Source organism: Narcine bancroftii, chromosome 2 (assembly GCF_036971445.1).
Source record: "Narcine bancroftii isolate sNarBan1 chromosome 2, sNarBan1.hap1, whole genome shotgun sequence".
In the NCBI taxonomy this organism is placed as follows: domain Eukaryota; kingdom Metazoa; phylum Chordata; class Chondrichthyes; order Torpediniformes; family Narcinidae; genus Narcine; species Narcine bancroftii.
Genome location: NC_091470.1, coordinates 298,112,940 through 298,132,853, shown reverse-complemented (window position 1 = coordinate 298,132,853; position 19,914 = coordinate 298,112,940). Strand labels below are relative to the sequence as shown.

General features: G+C 43.8%; 1 protein-coding gene across 2 annotated transcripts in view; it reads right to left on the bottom strand.

Annotated features, from left to right (window-relative positions):
- Positions 1–19,914, bottom strand: part of sdr16c5b (short chain dehydrogenase/reductase family 16C, member 5b) — a 131,693-nt gene that overhangs the window by 63,708 nt on the left and 48,071 nt on the right. The window lies entirely within an intron of this gene.

Sequence of the window (19,914 nt, the reverse complement as noted above, 5' to 3'; positions counted from 1 at the left end):
ACAGGCAGACACGGTTGCAGCGGTTGCAAGGGAAAATTGGTTGGTTGGGATTGGGTGTTGGGTTTTTCCTCCTTTGTCTTTTGTCAGTGAGGTGGGCTCTGCGGTCTTCTTCAAAGGAGGTTGCTGCCCGCCGAACTGTGAGGCGCCAAGATGCACGGTTTGAGGCGATATCAGCCCACTGGCAGTGGTCAATGTGGCAGGCACCAAGAGATTTCTTTAGGCAGTCCTTGTACCTCTTCTTTGGTGCACCTCTGTCTCGGTGGCCAGTGGAGAGCTCGCCATATAACACGATCCTGGGAAGGCGATGGTCCTCCATTCTGGAGACGTGACCTACCCAGCGCAGTTTGATCTTCAGCAGCATGGATTCGATGCTGTCGGCCTCTGCCATCTCGAGTACTTCGATGTTGGAGATGAAGTCGCTCCAATGAATGTTGAGGATGGAGCGGAGACAACGCTGGTGGAAGTGTTCTAGGAGCCGTAGGTGATGCCGGTAGAGAATAAGGGAACACAAGTTGATAAAATGTACTGCAGTTCTCAAAGTTGATGTCTAAAACCTTTTGTGCATGTGTCATAGAAGCAAAAGAATTGAAGCATGCTATAAAAATACAATTCCAAAATATATGGTCAACTTAACACAAATGTCTTGAGACAAAGATGCTGGATGCTATCATTTCTGCTTTGCTCTGAGGTGTGTGTTTCTTTTGCCAATGTAGGTCATTACAGATCTATGGATCTGGATTCTGCTTCCAGTGGTAAAGCTTCCTTGTTAATTGCTGACATAATAAGTGAAAACTTGCTTATTGGTGGAATTCAGTTTTCAACTGGTGCTTCCATGCCAGTGTTCTACAATGAAACTCTACACAGCAATATACGCATTGGTTTTGTCTTGTAGACCTGATGGGCATAACCCAGTGTGGCAGGTTTTGTGTAATGTTACCACCAGAAACCTGGGTTTGAATCCGCTGCTATCTGTAAGGAGTTTGTACGTTCTCCCGCTGTCTGCTTGGGCTTCCTCCAGGTGCTTTGGTTTCCTCCCACATTCCAGAGACATGTAGGTTTAGAAGGTTAATTTGTCACATGGGTGTATTTTGGCAGCACATAAGCTGGAAGGGTTGGTTAATGTGCTGTATCTAAATTTTTTTAAAAGCTGAGGAAAAACTAGCTAAGCTAGCTGTTAAATATTAAATGGTTTTGAAAGTTGCTGATATTCAGAAATGTTAGCTCTTAAACAAAATATGCAACAAGATTTTTAAACAATTAACCTTTAATAAAATTCAATTCAGAAATTTAAATTAATATAAAGCATCCTCTTCATATTTCTCAATTCAAATAAATGGAGACACTGTGATCTGGCTCAGGTTCATCTGGCAGATTCCCCAGCCTAGGTCCTGGAGAAATTGCTGCAAATGTGCATCCCAAGACTGGATTCTGGGGTCATTTTGGAAATTGCCAGTAGTGCTGCCTGCAAGTTAGGGATTCTTGCATTTGCTTGGGAAGCTCAAACTTTGGAGTACATGGAAAATTAATTTCTTTATTCACAGGTCATAAATGAGCTTGGCAATGCTTGCAATTGTCCTTCCTTAACTATCACTGAACTAAGTGGGGCGTCAAAGAGTGCACTGCATTGCCATGGTTCTAGAGGAGCACATAAGCAAGACAAGGTGACAAATTTGTTTTCCTGAAGGATATTATTAAGCTAAATAGGTTTTGTATCAATCCAATAATTTCACGGATGCCATTAAGGAGAGTCATATACAGCAACTGTACATGCGTTGCAGCTGGCCAGGGCATTCTTGATAGAAAGTTGACAGAATGCTGGCTGGTAGCCTTACCCACTTAAAGCTGTGGCGCTTTCGTGACAAATGAGAAATGTGTTCAGGATAGGTCACCTCTTTAGTGGAGCCCAAGGGACTTGGTGCTCTCCACTATGAACTATTTACCGTATAATGGAAGGTGATCATCCCTGATACTCCTGAAGTCCACAATCATCTCCTTTGTCTTGTCAGTGTTGAAACTTATGCTGTTGTTATTGCAACATTTCATAAGATTTTACACCTCTGTATCTTGATTTGTTGCTGATGAGGCCAACTATTGTGTCATCTGCAAACTTGATGACTGTTGGTGCTGGATCTGGCAGGACGGTTATGGGTCAGTAGCATGTACAGGAGTGGACTGATCACACAGTCCTGAGGTGCGCCAGTGCTCAGAGAGATGGTGCTTGATATTCTGCTGCCAACTCAGACACTGTGGTCTTTCCATTAGGAAGTCCAGAATCCAGTAACTGAAAGTGTTGCATTCCAGTGAGAACAGCTTCTCCACCAGCCACTGGGGTATGATAGTGTTAAATGCCAAGCTTAAGTCAATGAACAGCAGTGTGGTGTGAGGCATTGTTCTCCAGGTGGGTCAGGGTGGAGTGGAGAGACAAAGCAATAACATCGCCAGTAGAGCGGATCCGTCTAGAGCACACATGTCAAACTCTGGCCCGCGGGCCAAATTTGGCCCGCGATATAATTATATTTGGCCCGCAAGATCATTTCAAAAATGTATTAGAGATGGCCTGCCCTGCAGCGAGAGCTGATGCTGTTTTTTGGTAATGTCACCCCCACCATCCTCCCCCTTCATTGCACATCCTTCCCCATTGTAACACGAGAACTTGTAACACGAGAAGTCTGTCGATGTCATCAGCCGGCAAGCCAGTTGGAAGGCTCCCCGCACAACCAGTCACTTCTCCCACCTGTCGAGCAGTGCGGCGGATTGGCGAGTGCCTGTGATTTCCTGTCGGCGCGACGGGCATGGCAGGCTGCGCACGGCCCCCGGGCAGCGCGAGCCCCGCGCGACTGGCACCGGACGGCCCTTCCACAGCGCGAGCGCACTTCTCCCGGTCGTCACGGCCTTCAGCGCTTGCACCCGCGCGGACCCCAGGGACGGCTTGTTCGGCCCTGCACGTGAAGAGAGAGATGGTGGCTGTCCGCAAAGGCTGATCGGCAGCGCGCTGGGCCTGAGTGGGTGGGTAAGCAGGGGTGGGCAGAGGGTGTAGGTGAGGAGTAATGGGCAGGGGAAGTTATGGTGGTGTGAGGGGCAGTTAGAGGGAGGGATGAGTAGAAGGAGGGGTGGATAGGGAAGAGGTAAAAGGGGAGGGGCAGGGTGAGTAGGGGAGGGGTGATTAGAGGGTGAGAGACGGGTAGAGGGAAGAACAGGTTGAGGGGAGAGGCAGTAGAGGGGCGTGTATAGGATGGGGTGGGTAGAGGCAGAGCGAGTGGAGTGAGGGGTGAGTAGAGGTTGGGTAAAGGACGGGTCAGGTAGAGGGATGGTGGGTCGAGGGTGAATAGAGGCCTAGAGCCTGAGGAGTGAGCAGGAAATGCTGAGTCCTAATGCAGGCCAAAATGGACACAGCCTGTGAATGCTGACTACATCTCCACAGGGACCAAATATGTTTCCCTCAGGTCAAGCAAAGGATGAACTTGAGCTACCTACTCCTGACCTGTAACATTATCCTCATAAAGTTATATCCTAAAGTTTAACATTACATATGTTGAAAGAAGAGAAAACATGCAGATGTTGAAAAATTTCAATAAATATTTAGTTCGGCCCTTGACTTAGTTCAAGTTTTTAATTTTGGCCCTCCATGAATTTGAGTTTGACACCACTGGTCTAGAGGCATATTTAAATGGGTTCAGTGTTTCTGGGAGGTATGTTTTGATACATTCCATCACCAGATGATTGAAGAATTTCATAATGGTGGAGGTCAGTGCCAGAGGGTGATAGTCATTGAGGCCTGTTACTGTCACTCTCTTTGGTACTGGGATGATAGTACCTGCTTGAAATCTATGGGGAAGATGGACTACTGCAATAATATATTGAAGTCTGTAAGGACCTTCATCAGTTTGTCAGCAGTCCTTCAGTATCCAGCTGGATATGTTGTCTGGTCCCACTTCCTTGTGTGGGTTCACACTGGATAGGATTCTCCTCACCTTAGCCACGGCTTCATAAGGGGCCTGTTTTTCAGGGGGAAGAAAGAGTTTTCTTTGCTGTCAGCCTGTTCTCATCCAATCGTGCATAGAAGATGTTCAGTCTATCTGGAAGGGCGACTTCATTGTCATTGACTCGCAGGGTTCCCTTTTGGTCTGTTATTATTTTGAAACCTTGCCACGTGTGGCTTGTGTCGCCAGTGTCGCACAGCTACCAGTGGATCCTCTGTGCATACCACAATTTCCTTCCGGATTTCACAGCAGCTCTGAGAAGTACGTGAACCTCTGTGTCCAACCATGGTTTCTGTAGCATTTGATCTCCATGACATCCTCAATGCACTTGCTAATGTAGGCAGTCACTGAGCTCGTGTACTCATCGATGTTTACGTAGCCATTGTAGGTGGCCACCTCCATGAAATCCTGAATCAGCTCCAGTATGTGGACTCAAGGTTGTCCATGGTATTGCTGCTGTGCCCCCCAACCCACTCCCCACCACCCCCCCCCCCCCCCCCCACCCCGGGCCACATCCTGATCCTCATGTTAACTGAACATTTTTAGCAGCAGTCTGCCAGGGTTAGCAGAATGGATATTGTATGTAGTCCAAGTATAAACCCGAAGGGCAGCCTTGTACACACCAAGGAGTCCTCCTCTGGTTGCAAAGATGACATGCTGTTGAAACCTTGCGCGTTGTATTGCCTCACAAGACCTATTAATTTTTATACAATATAAGGCTCAATACTTAACATCTTGTGACTAAAGGAAAAACTTGCAATATCATTTCAAATCCCATTGATATTTAATGGGTGAAAGTAAAGGTTATATAAGTTTATAGTAATCTTCCATGAAAACATTTATTACCATTCACTAACAGGCCTTGAGGAAGTGATGGTGAAACTAATTCTTGGAATAAAAACTGAAAATCCTGGTTACCCTCATCTGGTCAGGCAGCACTGATGAAGCAAAATTAATGTTTTAGATGGAAGACATCATTAAAATTGAGGTATTTTATTCCACAAGCTCTGCTAAGTATGTTGAACACTTTTTTGTTATAAATTTTTAGCTTTGCAGTAATATTTTTCAAAAAAGAGGCATTTGGAAATGAATCAAGCATGATGCTTTGAAATGGATGTTGTCAAGTTGATGATTATTGGAACAGCACTTCTGATAATCCCCTATCAACAGTATCTGAGGATGATGTGTGGGTTTCCATCAGGAAAATGAATTCAAGGAAAGCATTCAGTCCAGATGGAATACCCGGCTGACTATTGAAATCCTGTGCTGGCCAACTTGCCAATGTATTCATAGATATCTTCAACATCTCACTTTGTTGAATATCGTTCCAACCTGTTTCAGACAAGCCTCAATTGTACAGGTGCATAAGAAGAATGTGGTAACCCTGTCAAAATTACTGGCGACCATTGGCAATCATATCTACAGTGATGAAGTGTTTCAAGAGGCTGCTGTTGAAGCATATCAGCTCCTGTCTGAGTGGAAATATGGATCTGTTCCAATTTGCTTATCGCAGCAACAGGTCTATCGTGGATGTCATCTCACTGGATCCATGCAAAGCCCTTGAACACCTTAATAGCAAAGACACATACATCAGGGTGCTCTTTATCAACTGCAGCTATCAATAACATCATCCCCTCAAAATTGATCACCAAACACAATGACCTGGGCCTCAATACCCTACTGCAGGGGTTCCCAACCTGGGGTATATGTACCCCTAGTGGTACATTTGCACTTTTCAGGGGGTACATTGGGTCTGAGAGAATAACCACTACTGTTCAATACATGGTGTTGTAATCTGCAGTCAGATTACACAATGTCGTGTTTTTTTTTATCCTTAATTTTTAGGGGTACACGGGAATCTATAAAAATGCCTAAGGGGGACAGAAGAACAAAAAGGTTGGGAACCCCTGCTCTATTGTGTAGTTGGATCCAGGATTTCCTCGCCTCTAGACCACAATCAGTAAGGATTGGTCAGAACATCTCCACAATCTCCATCAGTACCAGAGCACCACAGGGCTGTGTTCTTAGCCCCCTGCTCAGCTCACTTTACATGTATAACTTTGTGGCTCGGTACAACAGTAACACCATCTACAAATCTGCTGATGATACCAGGAGGTGGGTTGTATAAAAAGGGGCGATAAGTCAGTATATAGAAGGGAAGTTGAAAACTTGGCTGAATGGTGTACTAACAACAACTTTGCACAAGGTAGTGGACACAGCTCAGGACATCACAGGCAAAACTCTCCACACCATCGAGAAAATCTATGTGGAATGCTGTTGTCAGAGAGCAGCAGCAATCACAAAGATCCACACCACCCAGGACATTCTCTGATCTTGCTGTTGCCATCAGGTACCATAAGACTCGTACCACCTGGTCTTCTCTGTGGATTGTCACCTTTTCGTGGTGGAAAAGCTTGTGTGGTTCTATGATGCTGAGAGCGATGCTGTCTGGAGCTACGCTCTTGGTAAGTTTGAGGGGGAGGTCCTTGGCAAAGAACAATCAAGTCCTCAATGGTGAAACAGGTGGACAAAGTTACTCTGAACTCGATGGCTGTGAAGGCAGACAAAGGCTGCAATAAATCCATCAGCTTCAATTATCATGGTTCCATGCCATTGGAATTTGTGAAGTATGGTGTGCTTCATTGAGAGCAACATCAAGTACACATTAAACATGCACGCACAGACATCTCTGCTCTGTCGATCAATAGAACAAATGTCGGCACCTCGATTATAAGGGATAGTCATGACGACCACCACCACCAGGTTCAGGAACAGTTGCTAGTTCTCAACCATCAGTCTCCTAAACTCTTGTTTTGTGCATTATGTATAATTGTATATTTATTTTAAACAAGGTCAATTTATTTACATTTCACTTTTATACACATATCTTTTCTTGAGTACACCAATAGGTAGAAATTCTGCCTGGCCTGCAGAAAAAGAATCTCAATGTATTACAGGATGTCATGTATGACTACAAATCTGATCTTTGAACTTATTCTTATTTGCCCTTTTGGGATAAGGCTTTAAAAATAAAGAAACCAACCCTGAAGTTATAGGGGTGATTCTGACATTGTTTGATATTATATAACTGAGGAATTCTCTATTTTTAGTGGGAGGTTTCGTGACCATAGAACATTACAGAAACAGACCCCTTCAGCCTTTCTAGTCTGTGCTGAACCTTTTTTTTTTGGCCTGATCCCATTGACCTGCACCCAGTCCATAGCCCTCCATACCTCTCCAAAACATGTACCTATCCAAATTCTTCTTAAATGTTAAAATTGAGCCCACATTCACCACTTCAGCTGGCAGCTCGTTCCACACCCCTGCCATTCTCTGTGTGAAGAAGTTCCCCCTCGTTCTCCCTCAACTTTTCCCTTTTCACTCATAACCCATATCCTCTGATTTGTATCTCAGATACTCTCAGTGGGAAAAAAATACCTATATTTTCTCTATCTATCCCCCTCATAATTTTAAATACCTCTATCAAATCTCCCCTCAATCTTCTATGTTCCAGGGAATAAGTCCTAACCTGTTTCACCTTACCCTGGAACTCCGTTCCTGACATCCGGACAACATCCTAGTAAATCTATCATACTGATATATTTCCTGTGGTTAGATGACCAAAACTGCACTCAATACTCCAAATTTGGCCTCTCCAATGTCTTGTATAACTTTACCATAATGTCCCGACTCCTGTAATCATAGGACAAAATGCCAAAAGCTCTCTTTACAACCTGTGACTTTGAGATAAAAAAATTTAAATGGATATGCTTCGGAATGCAAAAATGGCATACTGAAATGAAATCCTGTATTTCTCTTGAAAAGATAACGTATAATACCAGTTTTTTGTAAAAGTATGGAGCCCATACCTAAAAATTCTTGGTTTGAAGGATTAATTTCTTAATCCGATCAATCCATGTAGTGTCTCGGTTTTCACTAAATGATGGTCTCCCTTCTTCTTTCTTAGTGGGTAGAAAGGGGAGGAGGCTGGGTGTTAGTGGGGAGGGAGAGGGAAGTTGTTTTTTTATTTAATTATATGCTCTCTATGAATATATTATAATGTTATACAATTTAAAAATTATAAATAATTTTTTTTAAAAATGTATATGCTTCAATTTGGAAATATCAAAAAAGATTTTGATTGTAGTTTGCAAAAGCATATTTGCATAATTTTTTTTATTTACATTTTATAAAAAGATATAAATTATATGGCATCTGATTGTTCAGAAATTTGGATGGTTTGACATCAACCTTTCATACCTGGCTCCACCTATACTTTCTAGTTTCTACCTCAACCCTCAGCTTCATCTCTGACTATATCCATTGATAAAAATTTTAATGCAGGATCTTGATTTGAAGCGTCAACCATCCCTTTGACTCCAGTCAGATGCTGCCCAACCTGCTGAGTTCCTCCAGCAATCTTTTTTGTTTTACAGGTTCAATTGTTTCAAAAAGGTTCAAACAACCGCAGGCAGCATGAATTAAAACAAAGTAGCAAGTTAAAAGTAACAACATATATTTGCAAACAAAAATGGAAATCCAAAATAAGTTGTAGTGGTTAAATAGGTTGTTTATTTACATTGTATTGTTTGTCAGGGTTCTTTGGATGTTTCGGAATTATGCTCAAAAATGTATCTCGTTTTCCTACTGATAGCTCATGACTTCATGTGTAACAGAAGTTATAGATACAAGTGGCAATTGTACTTAACATGCCATAAAAACTATGGGGAAGGAATATTTTCAGTGATTTATTTTTGAGCAAGGTACAGGCCATGGGTTAAAAATATGGTGCATTACCTAGGTCTGTATTTAATTCGAATTTGTGTGCAAGTCAGAACAGGTACACATGGTCCTTATTTAGCGTCAACACACTAAAACATCTTAAACATAATACGGTACATAATAATGCAGAACATAATAAAGTAATAATTTAGAACTGTGCACAATAATAAAAGTAACTACATAAAAGTCAATGATTACAGGAGAAGATGATGGAGAGATGGCCACAGTACAGGCTTCCCCCTTCTTGGTGGCACTTTGCTCACCCGCTACTTTGCCCAGGCTGTGTGCAGCATAGCTTGACAGTGGTTTTGCTTGCTGATGCTGCTGCTTCTTCCCCGCCCCCCCCCCCCACCCCCGAGATTGGTGTGGGGGCTGATGGCAGGCTTTTGGGGGGGAGTGGATTGGTGGGGCAGGTGGCGGGCATTCGGGGGTGTGGGGCAGCGGGATCGGTGTGGTAGTAAAATTTAACAATTTTTGGTCATTACTATTAGAATTTTGACTCAACCACACTAAACTGAAAGTTGACACCATTCTACTTCCAGTCGGCTTATTGGTTTGTAACTACGGGTTGTTCGTAAATCGGATTTTTTAAACTCAGGGACTGCCTATATACCTCGCAGTATGACATAGAGCAGTGCAGCACAGTACCACCCCTTCGGCCCATAATGATGTGCCAAGCTATGTAAAGCTAATCTACCCTCCCTCACAGTCCATAACCCTTACTTTTTCTTACATCCGTGTATCTTATCTGAGAGTCTTTTAAATGTCCCAATTGTACCAACCTCCAACACTACCCCTGGCAATAAATTCCAGGCACCCATCACTCTCTGTGTAAAAATAAAAGCCTGTTTCCAGCATCTCTCCTAAACTTTCCTACACTCACCTTAATCAGATGTCCTCTGGTATTGTCCATGGTCACCTTGTGAAAAAAATGACCTGACTGACTATTTTATCTATGCCTCTCAATCTTTTACACTTCTATAGATGCCTCTCACTTCTCCAAAGAGAAAATCCCTACTCACTCAACCTTTCTTCATAAGATGTGTTCTCCAATCTAGGCAGCATCCTGGTAAATCTTTTCTGCACACTCTCAAAGATTCCATATCCTTCCTATAATGAGGTGACCAGATCTGTTCACATTACTCAAAGTGTAGTTTAACCAGACTTTTATCGATTTGCATCATGACCTTGCCTTTCTTGAACTCAATCCCCTAACTGATTAAGCTCAGCACGCAGTCAACTTGTGTGGCAACCTTGAGCAATCTACAGACTTGGAATCCAAGATTCTTCTGTTCCTCTACACTGTGATGAATCCTGCAATAACCATGCATGCTTACTTCAAGTTTGATCTTCGGAACTCTTCTGCCACGTCTCCACTTGACTCTGCAACCTGCTCAAATCCTTTTGTAACCTATGTCAACCTTCTACACTATCTTCAACACCTCTAACCTTTGTGTCACCTGCGAAGTGACTGATCCACTCTTCTTTATCATCCAAGTCATTTTTAAAATAAAATCACTGTCTTTCAACTGATCGTTGTAGAAAATCACTGTTCCGTCGACTACCATCCTCTGCGAGCAAGCCAATTAGAATCCATGCAGGCAAGTTTCTTTGGATCCCACGCCTCCTAACTTTCTAGATTAGCCTACCATGTGGAACATTTGATATGTCATTGTTTTGTTTAGTAGGTCCATTTTTGTTACCTGTCTTAATAAACAATTAAAAATTGTTCATGAAGGTCAATATAAAAATGGAGTATTTGAGATGTGACTGCATAAGAATATGGTCAGCCAGTAATCTAGAGTGAGTTCTCTAAATAGGGACATGATGAGGGTAGTCACTGATATGTTTGTGTGTTTTGCCATGCCTTTAAAATCTGTGTGAATCAACTCGCTGGAGTTTTTATGGGCATCTTCACCTCTCTCTACAAAAGGACATGCATAATTCCAGTGTTCAAGAGGAGCAAGGGGACCTGTTTCAATGACTATTGACCAGTGACCATGATGAAGTGCATTGAGTGGTTGGTTATATATCCAATCAACTCATCTCAGAAAGGACCTGGATCCACTCTGGTTTGCCTATCATTACAACAGGTTAATGGCAAATGCCACCTTGCAGTTTGGACCTGTGAACCACAGGGGAATCAGCATTAGGCTGTTATTCATTGACTATACCAGTAGTTAGGAACCTTTTTCCACTCACATACTACATTAATTAATCCCTTACTAACCACAGATGCCATAGGTGCTTGGTGATTAGTAAGGGGTTACTCAAGGTGGTATGTGAGTGGAAAGAAAAAAAAAATTGAGAACCACTGGACTACACCATCATTCCAGCAAAAGTTATGACCAACTAAGAGATCTGGGACTCTGTTTATCCATCTGCAACTGGATCCCCAACTTGTTGATTGGCCGACCCCAAGCAGTATAGATCAGCAAAGTCACTTCCTTATCGCTATCAACAACACTATGACACACCCAAATCGGCAGGCTTCATTCCCTGCTCTATTCCCTGTATACTCATGACTGCAACTGCAGCTCCAACTCAATCTACACATTTGCTGACGATGCCACCATTGATGTCTGAATAACTGGAAATAATCAGAATACAGGGTGGAGATTGAGAGTTTTTGAGAAGTCTGGATTCTCAGGTGGTCTGGATTTCAGGCAAGAGGTTTTGAAAAGCCCAGATTCTTGGGTGGTGCCAGAAGAACAATCTTGCTTTCAATGTCACTAAGACAAAAGAGTTTATTATTGATTTTTGGAAAGGGAGGCTGAAGGACCACACACCTATATGTAATCTTCAGGTCAGGAAGTCGAGGATCCATTGGTAGAGAAATGTGCTGATAACCCATGATTCTGAGTTTCAGCATGAGTTTATTAGGGACTATGGTGTTGAAGACAGAACTAAATAAACTAAACTAGTACATAAATTAATTTTATGATGAGGTGAGTACATGTGGCCATGTGTCTTCATTTGATATTTGTCTGATCTGAAGGTTTCTGAATGCAAAACACCAGACATCCAAAATTACACTTAAGTGACAGCTCCCAGGATATGCAAATACCCAAATAATTAAAAAGAAACAGCTATGTCTTAAGTACCAAGAGATACTGTATGTCTTTAACTATGTGTTAATGCAGGAGATGGCCAGTAAATATAGTAAAAGTCCTAAAATTCTGACTGCTTGAGGAATGGGATGATCCGGATTTCAGACTTTTTGGATTCTTGGACAGTACTTGTAAAATTCAAATTTAAGAAGAAAAAGAGGTAATTTTTGATAGTTTATTCATGAAACATTTTTCATATAAAATGCAGAGTACAAAAATAATTAATAATTTTTCTTACATTTCCACAACTTTCATGTGACACTTCTTGAAGCTGTGCATGTCGTGCTTATGCACTCATGTAAAACCCAAGAGTTTTTGAGAAGTCTGGATTCTCAGGTGGTCTGGATTTCAGGCAAGAGGTTTTGAAAAGCCCAGATTCTTGGGTGGTCCGGATTTCTGGCATCCAGAATTTTGGATTTTTACTATACAAGCTGTGTTGGGTCCAACAAAGCACGATTGAGAAGTGATCTGCGTTGGCTGATCAGATGGAAGCATATCCTTCAGAGAAGGAAAAGCAAGCATGTTGATCACGACTTACCTTTATTCAAAATGGATTCTTATCATTATTTTGAAATATCATAAGTCGGAACATTGTAAGCCGAGCTCTATCTGCACCTTCTTATCCTCAAAATTTCTAATTAATATTAGCATTTATTGTCTTTTCCTTCATGCATACAATGGTTTTGAATATGAGCAATCTGTGGCCAATTACTCATTTCTAATCTCTGTGAGTATTACTTAAAGTAAATGCACCACAGATTAGATGTCATCCCATAGACAGTGTGGTGCTGCACTCAAGCATCAGGTTGGTTTTTGTGCCTGAATTAAAACCTTTAATCTTCTAACATGGAAGGAAATATGATACATTCTGAGCTGAGCTGACACCTGTTACTTTGTAAAGACTAGTCTTTAAAGACCAGTTCCCACTGGTATTAACTGGCTGACATCCCTATCCCATGACTCCTGGATTATATCCTATGCCTATCAATCTTAATCAAATGGTAAGATGAAAGACAGCATGTACACTTTATTTCCTTGATTACTGCTTATTGGTAATCTATGAAATATTGTGTAAAATGGAAGTAAAAAGATTGGAAAAACACCATGGAACACACCAGCAATTTTAGATGGAAAGGAGCTATCGTGCTACTGACCTGCTTCAGGAAAGCAGAATAAAATGGTCACATTTACTGAAAGTTAACTATGTTATGACAAAATGAAAACAGCAATGCAATTGTGTTCCAGGTGGTCACTATTGTCAGCCATCATTCGGAGGAAGTAAAAGCAAATTTTGTAATTGGCAAATAAAATCCATGAAGCTGCAGTGAAATATTCATGCCACAATTTCATACTTTAGTGGAAGACAGATATTGTAAAGGTTCTCACTGAATAGTTAAATACATCTATGTAATGTGTAGTATATCTCAGGTTAAACATAACTTACAGTTCAAGCAACACAGAGAGACCAAAATTATGGTCAATATTTCAAAGCAAAATTCTATCAAGACTGAGGAAATGTCATGCAGGTGTAGAGAGCTCAACAGCCTGTAGGTGGGAGATTTGAGCTGCATGTGAAGCTTTTTTTAAAATTCCTGGTATTTTGATGTAAACCAGAATATATGGTAAAAAAATGTGTAGCAAAATGGAATGCAAACTATATAATTAAATAATAGTATTTGAATGAGGAATTACAGCTGAACTTTGTTTCTCTCTCCCTCTCTCTACATATGTAAATAGATATCGACTCTGGGAATTTTAAATCTATTAGTTGATTTAATATTGGTAAAATACTTTTAGATTGTGGAGAAAATAAAGATAGATTTTTTTTTCCACGGTTTGAAAATGATTAATAAGAGCAAAAAACAAAATGAAAATCTGCAGATGCTAGACTTCCGATTGAGAACCAAAGAACATTCCACCATAGAAACAGACCTTAGACCCATCTAGTCAATGGCGAACTATTATTCCATCTCGTCCCAACAACCTGAACCCAGGCCACAGCCCTCCATGCACATATCCATCCAATTTTCTCTTAAAAGTTGAAATAGAACTTGCATGCACCACTGCTGCTCGCAGCTCATTCCACAATCTCAGCCTCTCAGTGAAGTTCTCCCTTAAATATTTCATCTTTTTAAAATTTTTTTGTTGTTTTTACTTAACCTGTGTAGTCTAATTCATGTCACAACCAAAGTGGAAAAAGCCTACTTGCATTTACCTTTTATTATTGTGTTTACCTTTATCAAATCTTCCCTCATTCTCAGACACTCCACAGAATAAAGTCCTAACCTATTCAACCTTTCCCTATAACTTAGCTCTTCAAGTCCTGACAGCATCCTTGTTTGCTGGAAACACTCAGCAAGTCCGGTCAGCAACACCTTTTGGCAATTCTGAAACATTAACGCTATTTCTCTTTGCACCAATACTCCTCTGCATGGCGACCAACACAACTCCTCACGAGCTTATGTTTACATTACAGAGGAAATTCATGGCTCTAGGGCCAGTCCTGCTGAGAAAGCATGTGAGGAGGAGCAAGACAGAACCCCTGATTGAGAGAGTGAGCCTGCTGCACACCAACCCAACGTATGCCTATGTGGCATACTTTATCGGCAGACACCATCTCAATCAGAGACCTGGCACCCACCAGAACTGAGGATCCAATGCCTCAAGTCTGCCAGGAACTACCGAGTACTCTGCTCAGGGTCCCAGAGGACACTGCTCGGGAAGAGGACCAATCCACCCACGACCTGAGACTGAGCCCTCGAGACCCACTGACCCTGTACCACAGGGGGTTCAGGAAGCCCAAAGTCCTCCAGTACTGCAGCACTCAACCAGAATTACCAGACCCCCCTGACAGACTTAACTTGTACGTGTTTGTAAAGTATTAGTTTTTTTGAATGGATGGTCTCTGTTTTTCACCCACAGCCTCAGTTCTGAAGGGATGAATGCAGTGAACTGGAATTCACTGTCTGATGGCTGGCTCCTCCCTGGGCTCCACCCTTACCTACCCCAATATAAACCCTGGTTTTCCCACCTTACCTCAGATTCACCTGAGGACTATTGTGTCTACTGGCTATTGATTGTAAGCTATTAAAAGAGTGTTTGTACTCCTCACTTGTCTCTGAGGGCAATCATTTGTGTTACACATTACTTCATAGCTCAATACCCTGATTCATGAAGCCCAGTACAATTTACGCTTTCTTAACCACCCTATTAACATTTATGGCCACCTTGTGGAATCTATGGATTTGGAACCCAAAATCCCTCTATTCCTCCACATTGTTAAGAATCTTGACATTAACCATGTATTCCTGCTTCAAATTTAACCTTCAAAGTGCATCATGGTGGCAATGTTTTCAGTTTCATTGAACATAAGATATACTCATTTGTTAATCGTCATTGCTCTATCCCATTCTCTGACATGCTTCAGGGCCTTGGCCGTGTGGAGAAACCTCTGGAAGTTAGTATCATGGTCTTGCAAAGAGTGTCCACAAATGGTGAAGTTGTCGAAATAAGGGAAGGTGGCCTTCAACTCATATTCGTCGACCATTTTGTCCATCGCTCTCTGGAAGACCAAAACCCCATTGATGAGATCAAATGGGATATCAATGATGTTTTCTTTGAGGAGCTGCTGTGTCTCAGCTCTGATAAATTCCCGATCACCCGCACTGTATCACCTGGTCTTTGTAGCTATTGGTTTGCAATCGGGAGTCAGGTTCAGAAACAGTAGGGGGTATCAATATTTAGGGTGGAGAGACCACATGTGGTGTTGGCTTTTGGGACCTTATGTTCCACACCATGATTGGAGGGAGAGGGCCAGAGTACTCCATGGTCACACTTTTAAGGTGACACAGGAAGTCCAGGCCCAGCAACACAGGAGCACACAAATCCTTCAGTACATACAATCAGAACTTACAAAATTACCCCCCTTTTACAGTAAGATGTACTCTACAATACCCCTGGATTGTTGCAGAGCGCGCGTGTGAAGCTAGGAAAATACCACAGTCCATCGGGTACACTCTTACGTTGTACCGCAGAGCCTTCACAGAGTTTATAAATCTCTCAGTGAAGCCAGTGTCTGCTGAGAAATCAGTCAAATGTCCATTTGTCCTCACCACCATCGTTGAGTTATTCAATTGGTGAGGTCTTGCCTGATTTAGGACGACTGATGCCAGTGCTCTGGAAACTCCGTCGCTCCCCAGGCTGATGTCGACTCTCTTCCCTTGGCCCGCAGGTAGACAGAATAGAATTGACCATGAGGCGCGGCAAGATGGCTGCCCTCCATCTTGATACGACGAAGGATCAGGTGGTGCCTACCTCGAAGTGCAGCAAGATGGCTGCCATGGCTTCCCGCGATGCTTCACTTCTGGTAGCGGGTCTTGCCACGAGGCGCAGCAAGACGCTGGCACCCAGCAGCATGGAGAGATGGAGGCCGGCCCTTTGGGACTCGGGCATGGGTTGACCAATGATTCAGGGGTTGAACTCGTGGTCGCCTGCTTTGAGTTCCCTTCAGCCCAGCAGACCTTCACCCAGAGCCCTTGCTTATTGTATCCTGAGCACACGGAGTCCTTCACAGGGCATTGGGCATGGGGGTGCTATGCCTGTCTACACTCCCAACTCGGCTCACCACTCCTTGTCCAGTCCTTCTCAGGAAGCATGTGAGGAGAAGAAAGACCAACCCCCTGGTGGAAAGAGTGAAACTGCTCCACATCAATTCCATGTACCCCTCTGTGGAGTACCCGGATGGCAGGAAGGACACTGTCTCCATCAGGGACCTGACACCCACCAGAACAGAGGGTTCATTGCCTCAGGTGCCCTGTGAGCCACGGAGCTCATTCTTGCTACCCCCAGTCAGGGCCTCGGGGGATCTATTTCAGGAGGAAAGTAGATCCCCCTCTATCGAGCTGGAGACCCAACCCACTTCTTCTCCCCCCAAGGGGACTAGGAGACCCAAGGAGTCCAAGGTCCCCCAGTGCCTAGGCTTTCCACCAGAATCTCCAGACCCCCGGCCCACTTAAATCTGTAAATTTGTAAATAACTGTATATTTTTGAACCATTTTTTTCTGAACCCATGTTCTCTGTCTTCATTCACGGACCCTAAATTCTACAGGGGGGTGAATGCAGTGAATTGGGATTCACTGGTAGTGTGTTGTCCTGATGGCTGGCCCTGCCTCCCGACGCTGCCCCTATCTACTGACATATAAACCTGATTTCCTGCCTAAACCCAGAACCCTTCCAAAGACTACTGTGAGACCCTACCCATAGTTATAAGCTAATAAAAGCATTTGTTCTCACTCCAGTCGTGAGAGCTGTTAATCACGCTATAGCTTCTCCCTTGCAGTAATGCTGGTGAACCAGAAGGTCTCCTTGGCCTCCAGATCACATACAGCGGATGTAAGAGCTTACTATGTAGTGACTAACCATGGGGGGTACAGACTATAAAGACTTTCAACATTTGGTAATGCCGCAGCTCTGCGCTGCCGTGCTATTGGGACTTGATTTTCAATGTCATCTTAAAAGTGTGATGATGGAGTTCGACAGGCCACTTCTGCCCCTCACTGTCTCTAACTCGCAATTTTCAAACTGACTGCTGCACTCCATTCACCCCTCAGCCCCTCCCCCTATCGGACACAGCCAACAAATCTGTCACCCACCACGCACAACCTGCAGGTTCTCCACACTTAAAATCACCAACCTCACCCCTGGCTGTGAACCCATCACCACTAAAAGTAGACGGTACAATGCTGGGGACAGGGCCTTCGTTCGGACAAAGGTACAGTGCTTATTTAAGGATGGGATTATCAAAGCTAGCACCAGCCCTTGGAGAGTGCAGTTAGTGGTAGTGAGGAATGGGGAGAAGAACAGGATGGCCATTGACTACAGTCAATGGGTATACACAATTAGATGGGTACCCCCTCTCCCTCATAGCCGATATGGTGAACCAAGTTGCATAATATCAGGTCTTTTCTACCATTGACCTGAAGTAAACATATCACCAGCTCTCTATCCATCTGGAGGATCGCCAATACCCTGGGTTTGAGGCGGTTGGCCACCTCTACCATTTCCTGCAGGTCCCCTTCAGCGTTACTAATGGTGTCTCAGTCTTCCAACAGGAGATGGACTGCATGATGGACCAGTATGAGCTGTGGGCCACTTTCGCATACCTTGACAACATCACCATCTGTGGCCACAACCTGCAAGACCATGACGCCAACCGCCAACCTCCAGAAATTCCTATAAACTGCCAAGCTCCTCAACCTCACGTATAATAAAAGGCTAAATGCATATTTTGCACAACCCACCTTGCCATCCTTGGCTGTTTTGTTCAGAACAGAGTCATTAACCCAGACTCTGACTGCATGTGGAGACTCCTGGAACTTCCACTCCCCCACAGCCTTAAAGCCCTGAGAAAGTGTCTTGGGTTCTTCTCTTATTATGCATAATGGGTCCTTAATTATGCAGACAAGGCCTGCTCCCCTCGTCAAATCTACATCCTTCCCTCTGACAGCGGAAGCTTGTGCAGTCTTCAACTACATCAAGGCAGACATTGCCAAGACCACAATGCACGCTATGGATAAATCCGTCCCATTCCAGCTGGAAAGTGATGCATCAGACTTAACCAGGCAGGCAGACCAGTTGCTTTCTTTTCAAGTACCATACAGGAATTTGACACTTCTCAGTCGAGAAAGAGGCCCAAGCCATTGCCGAGGCAGTGCGGCACCAGTGCTATTACCTGGCTGGTATTGGTTACCTTGCTAACTGACCAATGTGCAGTTGCATTCATGTTTAACAACCAGCAGTGGGGCAAAATTAAATGACAAGATACTGAGGTAGAGAATTGAACTGTCTACCTACAATTTCAATATCTTGTACCGGCCGGGGGAATCTTAAGGAGCCGTCTGATGCGCTGTCCCTTGGGACCTTGCCAATGTGCATATTGTCCACTTACAAACCCTCCATAATGATCTCTGCCACCCCAGATTCTTCCACTTCATCAAACCCCGCCACCTGCAGTACTCCATCGAGGAGATCAGATCAATGAACAAAAACTGCCAGGTCTGTACTTCTACCGGCCAGACAGGGCACAGTTGATTAAAAGCCGCCCACTCCTTTGAGCGCCTCAGTGTTGACTTCAAAGGAACCCTTGCCCTCCATAGACCGCAACATCTATTTCCTCAATGTCATTGACGAATACTCCCATTTCCCATTTGCCATCCCCTGCTCTGACATGACAGCTGCCACACTCATCAAGGCCTGGTCGGTGCAGTCTCTTCACTCTATTCGGCTTCCCCATCTATATCCAAGGTGACTGGGGGGGTCCTCTTTTATGAGTGACGAGCTGTAGGCCAGGGGCATTGCCATGAGTAGGACCACTATCTACAACCCCTATGAGAATGGGCAAGAGGAAAGGGAGAATGCCGTGGGTCTGGAAGGCTGTGTTCTTGGCCTTGTAATCTAGGGGCCTTCCAGGCTCCTGCTGGAAAGAGGTGCTCCCAGAGGGACTCCACTCCATCAGGTCCCTTCTATGTACGTCCACAAATGCCACATTGCATGAACATATGTTTTCCTTTCCCATGAACCATGCTACCAGTGTGGCTGACATCCCCAGGGCTGGTCCTACTCTGGACGTATTTGTGGAGCCATAAGTCGGACCCTCTTGTTGAAAGGATCCATCTCCTCCATGCCTCCTGATGGACACAAGGATACTGCCTTCATCAGGGATCTGGCTCTTCCAGGGGCCCTGAAGACCTCCAATGCACCCCACACCCCCTCACCCCTTATCCCTGGCCACACACAATGCACCTGAATCATGGTACCCTGCCTCTTCCCCAACAGAGGATACACCAGACTCCTCATCATTTACCCATTAGCACAGCACCGATGAGCACATACAGGCATCCTAGAATGTCTAGGACCACGTCACTGCACCACAGTCACAACTGGCACTACGATGGTCACAATGAACGACCAGACCACCTGAGAGACTTAATTTATGACTTTGTAAGCACCATTCAACCCACTGGACTCTTTTTAATAATGAGAGG